Raw genomic sequence first — 16,382 nt, 5'->3', positions numbered from 1 at the left:
ATTGTGCACTGTCCTTGGTTAATATTAGTGAGGTTAGCCCACTTTGCAAAAACGCTGTGCAAAAAAAAGTGGGCTCAGCTTAACCCCGTACTATAGGTGGGGTAAATTTCAATTTAGCCCCACCTATAGTATGGGGTTAAGGAAATTTTTGTGAGTGTAAAAAGCAGACAAGCCCTAAATTTCAACATTTTCAAAGCTTGTGTATAGTTTTGGTAAATCCACCAAAATGCACCTATCACTATTCCAATCCATTGCTACATGTAGCTAATATGAATGGATATGCCCTATAACGGCTATGATGTGGAGGATATGAAATGAAAATGTGTTTTACAGGATACCGTAAGTAACGGTGTATTAACCGCACCCGTGTATTAACCGCACCCCCAACTTTGGACTAAAAAAAAAAAAAAAAAAAAATCTTCTCACATACATGCATTTTTGAGGTATGAAGAAACAAAATCTAAGTTTTTAAGATTTCAAATTATCCAAAGGGATTACCGGTATACAGAAATGTGCTGTTCTTTATCAATTCATCTACAAATGTTAGAAAGAAAGAACGGTCCCGACTAGGGACAGTGATTTTCCGTTTCAAAAAATTGCCTTTTCCGTTTCAGAAAATCTCAAATTCCGTTTCAGCACGTCAGAAAACGGAAATTCCGTTTCCCCATAGACTTTGTACACACGGAAAAATGACAATTCCGTTTCCACATTGAATAGCAAAATTACACGTACACTCGCACTAGTCCAACTTTGTATCTGCTACTGTACCAACAACACAATAGAATCCGTTCTAATCGGATCTATGCGGGTGTAAATAATATTTTTACAAAGACATTTAGCATGCATACATCCTCACCTCTCATATCATTAGCATTATTTCACGGTGAAATGATTTTTCATCGATAATTTGGGGGGTTTTTTGACATCGTTATCATCAATCAACGGTTTTTGCCGATCCGCCATCTTGGATTTTAAGACCACGATATCGTGCTGTTACATCTTCAAACGTAGAGGGCAGCAACACACGACCGTTCATAGTACTTTTATAGTTGGAACGATCTTTGGTACAGTGCAGTGAAGCCCAACACGGCCGGCAGGCCGGGTATGTACGGGCGTGGGGTACTGTACAATCGAGTGTGCTGATGTCGGGTGCAGTCATGATTTGTGAATTGTCATGATTGTAGCGAAGTGAGATCGTGTTTTCTGGGGTTTTGTGGCCATTTAATATTCTCATTTTGTTGTGATTTTGGAGTAATTTCTGTTGCTATTCTGTGTATTTTGAGGGAAAATGCGTTTTCTGTGATTTTCCGTTTGAAATGCCACTTTCCGTTTCAAAAAGCATTTTCCGTGAATTCCGTCCGTTTTCCGCGATCGCGGAAAATCACTGTCCCTACCCGACAATATTGGCAACTTACACACTCGCTCACCTCACAGTCACACACACACAGCACTGCCATTACATTGCAAACTACGATACAGTACAAGTCATGCCAGTACATCTTATCAAATTATGATCTGTGTCTTTCCCAGCGTAGGAGGAAGAAACATTCACATTTCTTGCATCACAATCACTTTAAGAAATTTGATGTCTTAGCATGAATTTTGGATACGGGATTATAGGAAGGTTCAAGAAACAAAGAAATTGGCATTTTTTCCAGTTGTTTTTTACGGCTTCGTGCCGTCTCTCTCTCGTGCGTGGTTTACATGGTATCTTCTGAAAATAAAAAACAAACAGGAAGGAAAAAAACAAGCTGGCGCGAAACGGGACTTTGAATAGCGCCAGCTTAAGTCGCACTATAACCTCATTACAACGCAATCTCAAAGCTCACTCAACTCTCGCTCAGCGGTGACAAAATATTACCGAGTATGCTTGGCGTCTTTTTTAAATTAGCCAGGGAACTTCACTACTTTGAATCGAGAATAAAGTCAAAATTAGTGTCATGAAGGTGGGTGCGTTTGTTATGGACAACATTTAATTACAATTACAATATCATATCCCATTACCCGCGGCTCATACCCCTCCAAACGACATTGCCTGGGCGGCTACGCCCGGCCACTCGATGTGTTGTGAACTGGCAGACATCGTACATGTACGGGAGGGGTTACGGCGGGCTGGCTCAGACCCGTCACCGTGTATAAACCGCACCCCCGACTTTTGCTTCTACCCCGCCGAGAAAAAGGTGCGGTTAATACACCGTTACTTACGGTAAATTTTGCGATTTTACATGGAAATTTAACTTGATCGGGTCACCCGATCAAATTAAAATATCTGTGTGTTTTTGTCTTTCAATTAAATCCTATTCCAAATCATGGAATGGGCTGAAACTTTGAAGAAATGTTCTTTGTAACTTTTGGATATCTAATCACTAAATTTATAAGATAAGTGCTTGAATGCCCATTTTTAAAATTTAAAACAAGCATTGCCGAGAGAGGGCGCTATATATCCAAGATTTGAATATTTGAAATTTTCTCAGAGAAGTGCAGTTGGAAAAATATCTAACGGTCTCTACGCTTCAGTAAGACTGTCATATTACTGTAAAAGTGGAAATATTCGCGGTGTGGAAATTTTCGCGCATTTCGCGGAAAGATCGGCGAGTGCGAATTTAAAAATACGCGAATTTATGAGCATCTATCAACTGCGTGTATATCGTTTTGGCAAAGAGATTGCATAATTTGATCTAAAGAGGGCGGCATTTACGCAAGCAAGCTTGAGCTCCAATATCATGTGCATCGCGAGAATTCGTTTTAAAAACAATGCGATCATTTTTTTAACAGTCACAGATCGGTATTTAAATTATGATTTTGGTTGAAATATAAATTGCTTTTGCTATTTGATTGGTGAGTGTTTAGATCTGTTTAGTTTTTGAGAAGACGTTGGGTCGATCGCCCGTGTTTGTTGATTGATCCCATGCACTTTTAATAGCCGTAGTCCCCCCGATCCTTACCCGGTGCTCGGCCGTCTATCCCAGGCCATCAGCTAGCAGCCTAGCAGCGCCTCCGTTTTGCCTTTCCCGATGTCCGCCCCGCAAAGAAAAGTTGCGCTAAATGTCACAAAGCTCATGATTAGATCAAAACAATGCTGAATTATGCGGCCCTAGAGCTAAAATTATGATAAAAAAATACAATTTCGTTGCTGAAATTTTAATTAAAACCATTCAGGGATGGCAAGAAGGAAGTGACTTTGTGATTATGGAGTATGCAGCGCGAATTTAAAAACCCGCGAATATGTTTGAAGCCGCCCGAGCGCGAAAAATTAATCCCGCGAAAATAACAGCGTTTACAGTAGATGATATTCAATTATCAATCACATTATTGACCCTTTACCAAAGCTATACACAGGCTTTAAAGGCAAGTCTGCTTTTATCATATGGCTAATATTTCTATATAATAGTACAAAGGAGAAAAGGTATAAAGTGCCCAAGGCTAATGAGTAGTCTGCAAGTACAGACTCACATTTGACACTTTAACCCCAAAATATGCTATGTCTAGAGTAAAGACTAGATGCCACACTCTACATGTATGTCTCTGTCAAGAGCCAGCCACAGTACTTAGTGAATCTACAGGTAGCCTCACTATTTCAGACTGCATAATGCACTATGCGAATTGCAAAAACCAAGGGTTTGTGCATGCAGACTAGCCAATCATGGCCTTCGATTAACCAAAAAAAAAGGGTCTGTGCTTGCAGACTAGCCAATCATGGCCTTCGATTTAAAACAAAAACAAATCTGCAACTAATCAATAAAAAAGGATATTTGGATGATTGTTGAGTTTATTTCCGTAGCATGACAGACATTTCCTAACTCATTACCATACAGAGTACATGTATGCACACATGTGTACTTAATGTTAAAAACAAATGTGTGCATACCATACCGAATATAAAGCTAGGTAGGTTTTAATGTGATTTCTGGCTTGTATCGCTGATATAGATTGCAAGTAAGTTTTGAATGGATAACGGCCAAACACCAATCAGAATACAAATAATAATTGTTTCATGTATTTTATGAGGTGGAATGAAATTCAACTCGGCTATGCCTCATTGCATGGATCATTTTATCTTTTACCACATGAAATATGATGTACATTGCACCAGGGATATGCATATCCCTGATTGCACGAATGAAAAACATTTATTTAGGTTTATATGACACCTGGAAATAGATCCTTGTCATTTCAAATCAATGAATTTTGATGCAAAATATGCTCATGCAATGCAAGTCGAGTACTTACATGTACATGTACAACACGCGTGCTGCATACACAAGTGTTTTTTACTTGTGGTGCCTAGGTTCTCAATGCGCGCAATGGACAATATCTTATCATGGATCCTAAACTGCACGATGAATAATACCCTTTTTATAAACTTATCCTCCAATTAGCCGCCTAAGAGTAATGCGGATTATTCAATAAAAATTGCGTTCATAAACTCCGAAAATAAGCCGCATTATTTTTACGAGCGCCCGTCCTGAAAAAGGCGGATAATCGCCATGACAACTGGACACGCCCCCTCCGATGCGGTTGTGTTGGAAAAGGGTGACCTTGTGACCGCACCATGGCAATTATCCGCATTATTTGGAAATGTGTTCATAAACTCAAAATCTTATCCCGATGCCGCTATTATGCGGATAATAGCAGCATCAGAGTAATGCGGATAACTCTTGTCTTCCAATTTTACGACCAAATTATGCTGCTATTAGCCGCCTAATTCATTTTAATTGGGTTTATGAAAGGTGTATAAGCCTATCATCACTGGGAAAGTCATCAATATGCATATATGGTTATCATAATATGCATGACATAATTTTTATTATGCATCATTCATGGGATAACCCTTATATGGCGATCAACTGTATTTTTTTAACCAATCAAATATTCAAATTCAAATTCAATTAGGTTTTATTAAAAAATACTCATCAAAAAGTCCGAGGACTAACAATGTGAGTTTACATTTTAAAAATACATAACAAAGAAATAAATACATAACATGCAGTGACCATTGAAGAAGAAAAAACATTATGTTTAAAATGCAGTAATAGTATAAAAAGAAATAGAATAAAAAGTTGCATGTAATAAGACTGATTTAATTTGTGTAAAAAGCAGAAAGGGGAGCAAGAATGGCAAGAGTGAGCATGTGAAAAGATGAGAATAGAGAGGGAGTGTAGCAAAAGATAAAGAGGGAAAAAAGTAATAAAGGAGAACAAGAAAACCCACAAGTAAACAATACATTGCAGATTAGAAATATAAGAATTAAGTGAAAAAAAAAAAATAAATAAATAAATAATGACATGATGGCAATCATAATAGACAAGAGAGTGGGAAAGAGCAACAAGGAGATAGAGAGAAAGGAGGGAGAAAGACAGAAAGAGAGAAATGGAAAGGTCAGACACAGACAGAATCTGAAAGGACATCATATCTAATCATAAGTTAAAATCATCATAAATAAATTAAATATCATCATAGTCTACGTCACGTTCAAGCCTCGTCGCTTATTGGTTATGAATATGAATTATATTGAAGCTTAGTGGGGTTCGTAAAATTTCTACGAACGGAACAAGGTAAATAACCAGTGATGATAGGCGCTCGGGCTGGGCCTTCGCCCGTCAGTAGTTTGCCCACTAGCCCGGCGCATATCGGATAAGCTACATGGTGAATGGATCTAAAATTGCACTGATGGTGTCATTGTAAATTAGGCTGAATGTTTGATATCAAACAACCAATCAAATGGCAAGAATCTGTCTGCATGTTTGTGTCATGAATATAAACAAAATGACTGTCTCTGAGAAATGTAGACCACCTGTTTAAATAGATCAATTGAATAGGAGGAACCAAGGGATAAAGTGCAGCAGTCCCAACCTTCAAAACCTGGTTCAAATCCAATAACAATATCCTTTTTCAGTCAACTAAAAATGGATGTTGTTATAGGATTTGAGCCAAGTTGTGTAATTCAGAGGAAAGTTTTTACCAAGTTCAAGGATCATACTAACCACAATATTTCCTTTGAAAGAAAACAAATTTTAATCCTATTACAGAATGTAAATACTGTGATTATTTGTTAATTAAAACAGAACATTATCCTACCTCAGGTTGATTTTTGATTCACCTATACTTTTGTAAAGCATACCGGGTTATTTGATATCAAATTTGTACCTTTGTAAGACCTAAATAATGTATTTGACTCATAAACATGTTCTTCCCATGCAGGCAGAGTTTTCTATGAAAGGAATGTTGTTATTATTATTTGATTTGGTGTCACCAGAGCCTGGGAGGCAAAGGCGAACTAAGGCTGCGTTTATGCGACCTCGACCCAGAATCATGATTTAAAACTATTTGAATCATGATTCAAAACAGCAGCATGAATCACGATCCGACAGAATCAGCGTTTATACGATCATCTTTCTAACGCTGTTTCTCCCTGAATTCGTGCCGATCCAGTGCGCATCACAGTGCGCAGTTTGACCCAGGAAGTATAGGTCAACATTTTCGCACGTGTTTCTAACTTCACGTCGGCTGCTAGATTTTTGCTGCCGCCGAAGCTAACGCGCGATCGTTTGTGCAAGTGCAACGCTTACTCGGCTTCCGAAAAATAAATCTTTTACTTCCATAATTCCGTGTATTGTACCTCGTATTGTTTTTGATCGGGAACCAGAAGGGGTCATCATCCCCCCTCCCACCTCCCGATCGATTTTTCTTGTCTATGATGGTCCTGTACTGGGCACGAATTCTGTTAATTTTGTCTCGACAGGCGGTGCCACATCTCCGTTGAAATCCCTCCCTCGCAAGCGCCGCTGAAAGGGGTCGTCTTATTTCTGTGAATCCCGGTAAGGGATGCTTGTGCTTCAGGCTGAGCCCAAAGCACAAGTAGAGCCCTGAGTTCATCGTCAGTCCAATTTGTGCCTTTGGAACTTGAAGAAATGATGGATGAAAACAATGAAATATACAAATGACGCTACAGTACAACCCCGGGGGTACAATACACAGAATGATAATTCCTAAATGCTGGCAATACTGCTACACGAAAATTAACCTGCACGAAACACAGCGCGCGCCTTCGAGTCGAACCCGGAAGAAGCACGACACAATGACGTCATAGAATCATGATTCAAATCACGATATCGTTCATACGACCTTTTTCGTTCGTGATTCTACAGAAACGTCTTTCCAAACGCCCCTTTTTTTCGTGTTTCATGTTTGTGATTCTAATCATGATTATATTCAATTTCGACTAAACGCAATCGTGATTCTGCAGAATCGTGATTTGAATCATGATTCTAATCATGATTCTAGGGTAAAAAAGTGTCGAATAAACGCACCCTTAATCACTATGACCCTCAGGTGTCTCCTCCCAATACATCTGATTGGGGGAGTGCAGGTGGACCGCTACACTGGGGTTTCCCCCTACTTTTATGTGCAGAGAGTTCTTAACGTGCAAAGGTGGTGACTCTTCTCTACACGGGGCCTCAATTTAATGTCCTATTCAAGGGACGGAGTGTTTTCCACTGTAACATAACCAGCATCTATGAAACAGGGGAGAGACGTTTACACACAACGCACTGGCTTCAGTCATCCGGGGGTGGACTAAAACCCACAATCTTTGGTTCGACAGGCAGACGCTTTACCGACTGAGCCAACTTCATTCTCTTATTATTGGAGTTGAGCAAAGTTGTGTAATTCAGAGGAAAGTTTTTAACAAGTTCAAGGTTCATTATGTATGTAACCATGATATTTCTTTTAAAGAAAACAGGTGTTATGCTGTGAAATTTTGGTTACAACAGAACATTATCCTACCTTGCTGATGTCTGTCAAGCCTACATGTCTATCAATAATGCCATAACAATAATTTCTTATTCAATTTGCGTCTTTGTAAGAATCAAACATCAAATCTTCTCACTTTTTCAGTACAGGTACTTTACATGTATATACAAGACCTGCATGTAGGCCCATTTGACCCATCAGCTTGCATTCACAAAGGAGATTTCGTTTTTTAGTTTTTATAGAATGTGGTCTAAATTTGTTTGGGGCTGAACAAACCTCCTTTGTGAATACAGTGCATCAATGACAGTATGAAGTTACTGATAAATAGTAACTTTTACGATTCGATGTTATCCAAGTTACCATACATGTAGTAACGGTCAACCAAAACAAAACCAAGGGAAAGTCAAATTAAATTTGGAAACTTGTCAGAAGATGAAAAATGTGCTTTTCACACTGTATTTTTTTCCCCTTAACCCCAGGAAATTGGTGGGGCTAAGAGGGGTGGGCCGTTCTGCAGCCATTTTATACTATATTACACTGACCATTATATTCAGTCTCTTAAAATCAAAATGAACTACTAGTATACAATCAATTGTACAGTTTTGTGTCACAATCCCTGGTATCGGATGCAATATCAATAAACAAATGAAGGACAAAGATGACAACATTTATGTCAAAACCGAAGGACATTCAATTGTTCTGTGTGTTTGCCATTGATCACCTCCTTCCATATTTCCTGAACAAAATAAAACATGGAAGTCATTAATGGAAATGAGTTGCTCTTCCCTCCAGCCTTTTAAAGGGATGGTCATGACGATAACCGTTTTCACAAAATATTGATAAACTTTTAAATTCAATAACTTTGTTACTTGTTACCCAATTTTGATGAAATTTTCAGCATTTTTGCTATGTGAATTTAATTCTATTTATTTAGATATAAATATTTTCAGCCCAGACCTTCCCTTTAACCCTCTTACATACCATGGAGCATAGACATGTACATGTAGATGTGGAGTTTGCAAAACCTAGTACTGAGGATAAATCTATAATAATTTGAACATTTACCACTAGGAAAGGGCGTGGAACAGCTTTGAAAATTGGGGAGCTGACCCATAAAAAAATCCTCACTCAGAATTATGTTTTTGTAAATTGTGTAGAAAAAATAAAAAATATCCAAAGACAAGTAAATGTATGAAAAAATAGGGGGCCCTTGAACACCAAAGTGAGAGCTGTCTCTCACATACATGTAGTATCTTGAATGTAATCTGCTATGGTACCCTTTCGAGATATTAAGGGGTCTAAATGCAAAGCCTACAATGACCTGTGCGATGAAAGTCTTATCACTCTCTTTGACTTCTCTCTCTCATTTGAATATTGTACTCTTATTCTTTGCTATACCGAATTACTTTGCCATCTATCCATACTATTGGGGCATTTCAAGAAACTTGCAATCAATTGCAAGTCGATTTTCGTTCCCGAAAATCAAGCATATGCCGTGCAATTAATTGCAAATTTGCAATTGATCACTAATCTGCTCCATGAAACAAGAGTGTAATCTGATTTGCTATGTGATCAATCAATTGTAAAATTGCAACAGAAGATTTGCGTTATTGTGTTAGTTATTTTGTGAAACATGAGAATACATGTACATTCAAATCAAATCAACTGAAATCAGCAAGTTTTACATGTGCTAGTCTTTGTGTGAAGGCCCACTTGTTAAACAAATTTTAAATCAGGGTCTGTGCCCGCAGACTATCCTGAATGCATCTTTTCATCACTTATTCTCATCATTCATCCTAAGTTGAAACAATGGAGAATGAAAGAAACCCATTTATAAAAAAAAATACTAGATAGAGCAATAACACACTCTTTTGAGGTCACCTGAAGCACCTAACAGTAATCCACAAGGTCAAGTCCACACAAATTTCCACTTTTTTCTTGTGCATACAGTACATGTGCATGTTGTTTCTTAGATGTTTGTGTGGCCCCATATACTGTTGATTGAGTAATGGAGTACTTTTATTGTACATAGCTTCACGGTAAAGTGCATGGCAGCATACAATGAGCTCTATCCATTTTCTTTAAATACATGTATGTGGGGGAACCCCCGGTGGGAAACGCACAGCACCTGTATAGTCTAATCTAAAATCAGCTTTCCAGTATTCCCAATTTTTATTGTGTTTTATGAATGTGAGGGTTTGCATGAAAAGATGCTTGCTTTATTCCAGTGTGAATGATTTTGGTAGTGGGCGACCAGAAGTTCCAGAACCAGAACCTTTTAGAGTTCCTATTCCTAACGATGTCTCCTGAATGTGGTCCTGTATTTTTTTCTAACATATGACAACATGATGCATGTACAGTACATGTGGGTGCCTTGTGGTCTAGTGGTTCTGACTTTCACCTTTGAAACAAAGGGTCATTGGTTCGAATCGTAGCCATGGCATGTTTTCCTTCAGCAAGAAATTTATCCACATTGTGGTGCACTCGACCCAGGTGAGGAGAATGGGTACCCGGTAGGAGTAATTCCTTGCATGTACCGAGAGCCGGTGATGGTAGCTCTAGCTAAATCCAGGGTAATAATAACAGCCCTTTGTATCCTCTGGCAAAAAGCGCTTTATAAATCCAGCTATTTTACACTATATTGAGATTCACAGATTGATTGACCTTTGAAGTACTGTACATGGACGTTGAGGCAGACGATTAGGTTCATGGGGGAACTCTATTTTTACTGTTGCGTCCCCCCTCCAAAAAAAAAAAATAAATAAAAAAATTCCAAGACAATCCTCTGCTCCTATGGTACCATGTTCTTCACAATGCTGAAGGACTTGATTTTTTAATCTTTTTTCACAAGTTAACGCTTGATGTCCCCTATCTTCAGATGATTGTCTTATTTGTTTTTACCTTGTCTCTTTATAGGGTCAAAGGTTCTAGAATGGTGTGATTGCAGTGACAAAAACAAACAAATACATGTACTACTATGCTCAGGTTTAGAGGTGTAAGCCCTGATGTAAGTTAGTGTAAACTATAACAATAGGTGGTTTCAGACCGCCTCGAAGTTTGTCAGTTCCAGGTATTTTGGAAATGTGAAAGCAAATTACGCGTAATCTCCCCAAAATAGTACATGTAGGTACTTGTCAAAATTATGAGAACTTTCACTGGATTTTTCCAAGGTCGTAGGTATTTTGGCAATGTGAAAGCAAATTATGGGAACTTTTAGCACTGCGTGTAGTATAGCACGCGGGCGCTGTGGGTGGCTGCTCAGCTAGCGATTTCAAGTCCCGCGCCTTGCTTGCTTATCAGACCGTATACTGCGCATGCTCGTAACTTCAGGAACTTATCCAAAAGGGTACAGTATTGCTCGGAATAAAGTTGACACATTACCGCGCTGTACCGCGTAAGTCGACGGGAGATCGGGTACCGCGCGATTACCACCAGCAAATTCCCATCGGCGGGAGTCTCCTGCCAAGAGAAATTACGGCGGTAATTACCACGAGATTTTTTTAATAAAAATCTCGTGTATTACCGCGGTAATACCGCAGAAGGAGGGACGATCTTATGTTGATAATAAAATGTCACAATTTAGACAACTCACATGGTTCAAATTAGCCCTCCTGACTTGCCGCGATGTCTCTCTCGAAATTACAAAACAGCAACTTATTGCCGTAAGATGCCGTCTCGATCTCCTCGAAACCCAAACAAAAATGTCATGGCTTGATGTTTAGCTTTGCGCCAGTGCACAATTTTAATGCACGCTCGTGTCATCGCCCTCAAATTGTCATCTTTCTGAACTTCTTTGAACGAAAGTCGGGTCGAGATGAGATCATGTACTTTCTGGGATAAGTTGTAAATAGTTACAAGAAAAAGGGAGCACCCAATAACGGAGGGACAGAGTCGAGCAAGAGGAGAGAGCGACAGATACGAGAGACGGGGAATGATCAAGAGAGGAGAGAGAGCATTAGATAATGGATAGAGAGGGCGTGGGGGCGGGGTGGTTAGATTGAGCAAGAGACACCGAGGCTGGAAAAAACAGACCTATCGTCTATTTCCTTTAATTTCTTACATTCCTTTATCGTCATTCTCTCACTTGTTCGCAACTATAATTATTTAATTTTAATATTTTCAGTGCATTATTGCCCAACAATCCTCCTGCCGTTATTATGATATAAGGAATGATAAACTACTTTGTTTCTCCCACCACTCGATCAAGTCACAAAAACACAGCACGTACAAGGCATTAAGCTTTTTCGATATACCGGTATTAGTAATACCGTTCGGTATGAAAGTCATACCGGTATGGATACCGCCGTTGAAATTTCAATACCGAAATACCGTCATACCAAAAGTTGAAAATATCATACCGGTATTTTCTTCTGTATTGTCGTTTATGGGTATTTTTACAGTAAAATTAAGCCAAAACAATAAGTTCTTTGGCTCTCTCAACGTATTTAATGAAATCAGAATCCAATAATCTAACCTCGAAATGAATACATCGCCCCTTAACTACTGTCTGAGCTCCGTTAGCCGCTGCATAAGACCTCGGCCCCACCGCTACTGATACTGGGGTGCATGTCGGCTCAGCTCCATGCACTCGTGTACACACAGCTACAGTAAACAACGAAGTCGACCGAGACAGAGAGCATTTCATGAAGAGTTTTTTTTTCAGTGGTTTCAACAACAGATTTGCTTTCCGCCAATCACATGCGAGGGTTTCCTAGCTTGTAACATCCCTCTACACAAACAAAATCACTGACAAAACTCTTTTTGAAACACTCCCTAGCCTGCCTTTTGACCACGTGGTGTATTGCGGGCTTCAACAAAGTATCAACCTTGGCTTGGGGCGTTGACAGACAAACCACAGGGATTAACACTTGTTTTTTCTTTATGCAAGTTTTTTTCTCGGACTGCTCTTAACTTGTATGGGAATGTCCACTAAGTTTTTTTTTTGGGGGGGGGGTGCTGTGCATTGACAGACAAACCACAGGGATTAACACTTCTTTTTCTTTATGCAATGTTTTTTTTCTGGACTGCTCTTGACTTGTTTCAATTATGACAAGTTTACTTTTATACTATAAGCCTGCTACAAAAATCGTCTGACCCCCCCCCCAAAAAAAAATAATAATAAATAAATACATAAAGAAAAAATAATACATTAATGAATAAATAAATTAAATATGAAAATTAAAAAAAGACAGAAAATTTTGATAACATTAACAGAAAAAAAAATTTTGATCTGTGATGTGATCGTAAATGGAAGAAAGTGGCTGAGAATATTTGTGTGATTTGTGATGGGTGTTGTATCCGTTTTGTGCATGTGCAGTCATGAATAAAATAAAATAAACTATTGGATTGATTGTAATTTAAATTTATGATGGTCTTGTGGCGTGATAAGATGTTGATCAACTAAAATTTGGCATGTGTGAAAGATGAAATTAACAAAAAAGAGGGGAAGATCGAGATTCGGAGAGGAGGATGTTGATTGTTCGTTGTAAGAGAGGGGTGGTGACGGGGAGAGAATGGGCCGATCGGAAAGAGAGAGTGAAGAATTAAGGGGCTGGGGAGATAAAGGAAAACAAAAGCAAGAAAAAATGAGTGAGGAAGAGGCAGCGGGGAGATAAGAAGTTTAGGGGGAGGGTTTTACTTTTAGACAACGTGGAGATTCACAAGAGGGGGGGGGGGTTCAACACAATGGACATTTATAAGAAGTTATTTACGAGACGTCAAAATTTGAGGTCAGCAAACTTTGAACCTTTGACGAACACGTGTTGATGTGAGTGGTAAACAAAAGGGGCGAATCCAAATGTGAATGAGTGGGGCCAGATCGGTGAAGGGAAAATCACACATATATCCTAGACAGTTTTAGCAGGGAATTTTGGTGCTTGGAAGTTAGGGCATGTACACACGTTTAGCAAAGTAAGTAGCAGTGAGTTTGTGCGGTGTAGCATTTGGCTTGACTTGTTCATTTCGTACCATGTGCTTGCTGAGATAATTTTGCACACATGCACAGGTAATTCACAGCTCTCGCCGGGGAGAGAGCATGATCGTATTTTGGCAAAGAAAGAGAAAGTTTTTGTCAATTGAGAATGGACCATGCTGAGCATTCCTCAGCTGACCACAAGCATCCCCTCTTTATCCGAGGCCATATCAGGGCTAAACAAACATTGGACACTGTTTGCACAATAAATTGGGAATTTACTCGGTATTAGTCGGTATACCGGTATTGAAGCTATTAGTAATACCGGTATTGAAAATATCAATACCGAAAAAGCTTACAAGGCATATTAAATGATTGCACCACGAATTGATTACTCATGCTTAATTATAATCAGTGTTGTTTTTCCCTTGTTTCCTCATATTCTATTTTTATCGTTTTTTATGTTGATATATTTCCATTTGACCCATGTCTCACTCATTAAATTTTTACTGAATCAATATCTCAGGTCACTTCTCCCTCGATCCCTATCTTTTTTTCCTCCATTCTTTAATCCTTTTGACTTTTTTGGTGTAATATTGCAAAGCTCTATATTCAATATTATCCGACGTTCAAGCTGGTGTTAATGGATGAACAAAGATAAAATATTTTTAAGTGGTCAATTTATTGTCACCGGATCGTCATAATATGCATATATCTTCTTAAAGTTTAATTAATATTTCATTGTTTGAATGATAGTTTTCAGAATTGTTTTTATATTCTCTCCTCTCACTGATTCACGTCACCTCTGTCATTGTCTGCTGTCATCTCTCTTGCTCGCAGTGGCGTACCTCAGATTTTCCAGCAAGGGGGAGGGCAAATTCGTCCGCCCAAAAAAATTGACAAGCAACCAAAAAAAAAGTCTACAAGAACAAATGAAGGATTTCGTATCAGGAAAAATTTTGGCCAGCCAAAAAGTCTTCAACCACAAATAAAGGATTTCGTATCAGAAAAAAAATTTACAAGCAAAAAAAAATAAAATTCAAGACCAAAGTAGCAGGCCATCTGTGTGTCGCTCGTCAGGGGGGGGGGCACTCTCTCCCATCTGACCCCCCCCCCCGCCGTAGGTACGCCAATGCTTGCTTATACCATGGTCACATTTGTTCCACGGCGGCCGTACGGCGAGTCGAAAACAGCCATTTTATCCATTTTGATTCAAACCACCAATATGTAGTTGGACAAAAAAATGTTAAAACGGCTGTTTTCGACTCGCCGTACGGCCGCCGTGGAACAAATGTTACCATGGCATAATGGCTCGTGAGGTGCTGGTTTGCACAGCAAACCAGCCTGAAAGGTCGAGCGAAGCTTCTGCAGCCTCCGTAGACATAGTCTGCTATGCAGACTCGTTGAATCAGCTGAGGTACACACACTGCTGATGTGGGTCTACATTTTTAGACTAATGTTTGCTCGACTCACTTTTCCCTTGCCTTATCGTTCCTTAGATACATGTATTTAATTTGATGTATAGATATTAGTTTGATTCGTATAATCACAATATTTATCTACCGTCTGTTACCAAGTATTGTTATCTTTGTCTTTTTTTGACTTAGATTTTGACTATATTTTCATGTATTATATGATGATTTATAGTTTTTATGTTTTCCTTTGGTCATTGATGAAAAACAATTTTATGCTGATCTTTTGTACCTGAATGTTCTAATAAACAAATAAAGGTGTATATTTGTCAATAAGTAAATATTTGGTCTTAACTAAGACCCAACGGTGGATCATATTATCCTGAAGGCACAAAGATGAACCACTGAAGTCAGACAATGAATTAAATTGTCCTGATTAACATCATGACAATTAACTGTAAGTATGAATGTCTTCAGTTAAGTTTTAGTGCCGGAATAAACATTTGCTTGTGCTTTGTGAAGGCTTGTTTGTGCTTATCCCTCACTCGGCGATATCTGCATTGCGACAACGACAGAGTAAGCCCGAGAGTAAGCATATATGGGTATACGATCAACGTTAGGCCTAATTTGGTAAAGTCTTTTGAAGAAGTGTACAAGGCTAGTACTAAGTAACTACATGTAGCTAGCTACAATCACTGTCAGTGTCACTACGTCAAACCACTAGTACGAGTTTAGCTAGCTACTGTACTACTAGTATACGGTACCGGTTACCGTACATTGTGAGCAGAGGCCGAGAAGACAGTGACAGTGCATGATATTCCGATTTTGTCTCTAAAATGGACGTCCATCATTAAAAAATACAATACCTGTATCATTTAACTGAAGAAAATGAGTTTAGGTTCAGTAACAATCACTGGGATAGCACAAAAGCACGAAATACTTTCTATTTGGTGATTTTGTTGCAACTTAGTTCGAGCAATCTGATTTTCTTTCGAGCTCGCTGGTATGGTACGGTATCTGCAAAAGCGCTAACGAGTACTCGCACGAGATGGGTTTTTCTCTTAATTATGGTATGATTTAGGAGTAGACTGAATAGATTATGCCTAATATCACTGAGAAATACGACAAAAAAAGTTCTAAGAGGCATAGCGAGAGCTTTTAATATAAAGGATGGGAACAATTACTAAGGAAAATGTTTCTGAAATTGAAAATCCCATTTGAAATCGAAACAAACTTCGAGATAAAAAAAAGTGAATTTGAGCTGTAGAGGAACGGGGGGGGGGGGGTAGCACCCTCCCCCTCTCCAT

Source organism: Lytechinus variegatus, chromosome 9, assembly GCF_018143015.1.
Source record: "Lytechinus variegatus isolate NC3 chromosome 9, Lvar_3.0, whole genome shotgun sequence".
Taxonomy (NCBI): domain Eukaryota; kingdom Metazoa; phylum Echinodermata; class Echinoidea; order Temnopleuroida; family Toxopneustidae; genus Lytechinus; species Lytechinus variegatus.
This window is presented reverse-complemented; position numbering follows the sequence as displayed.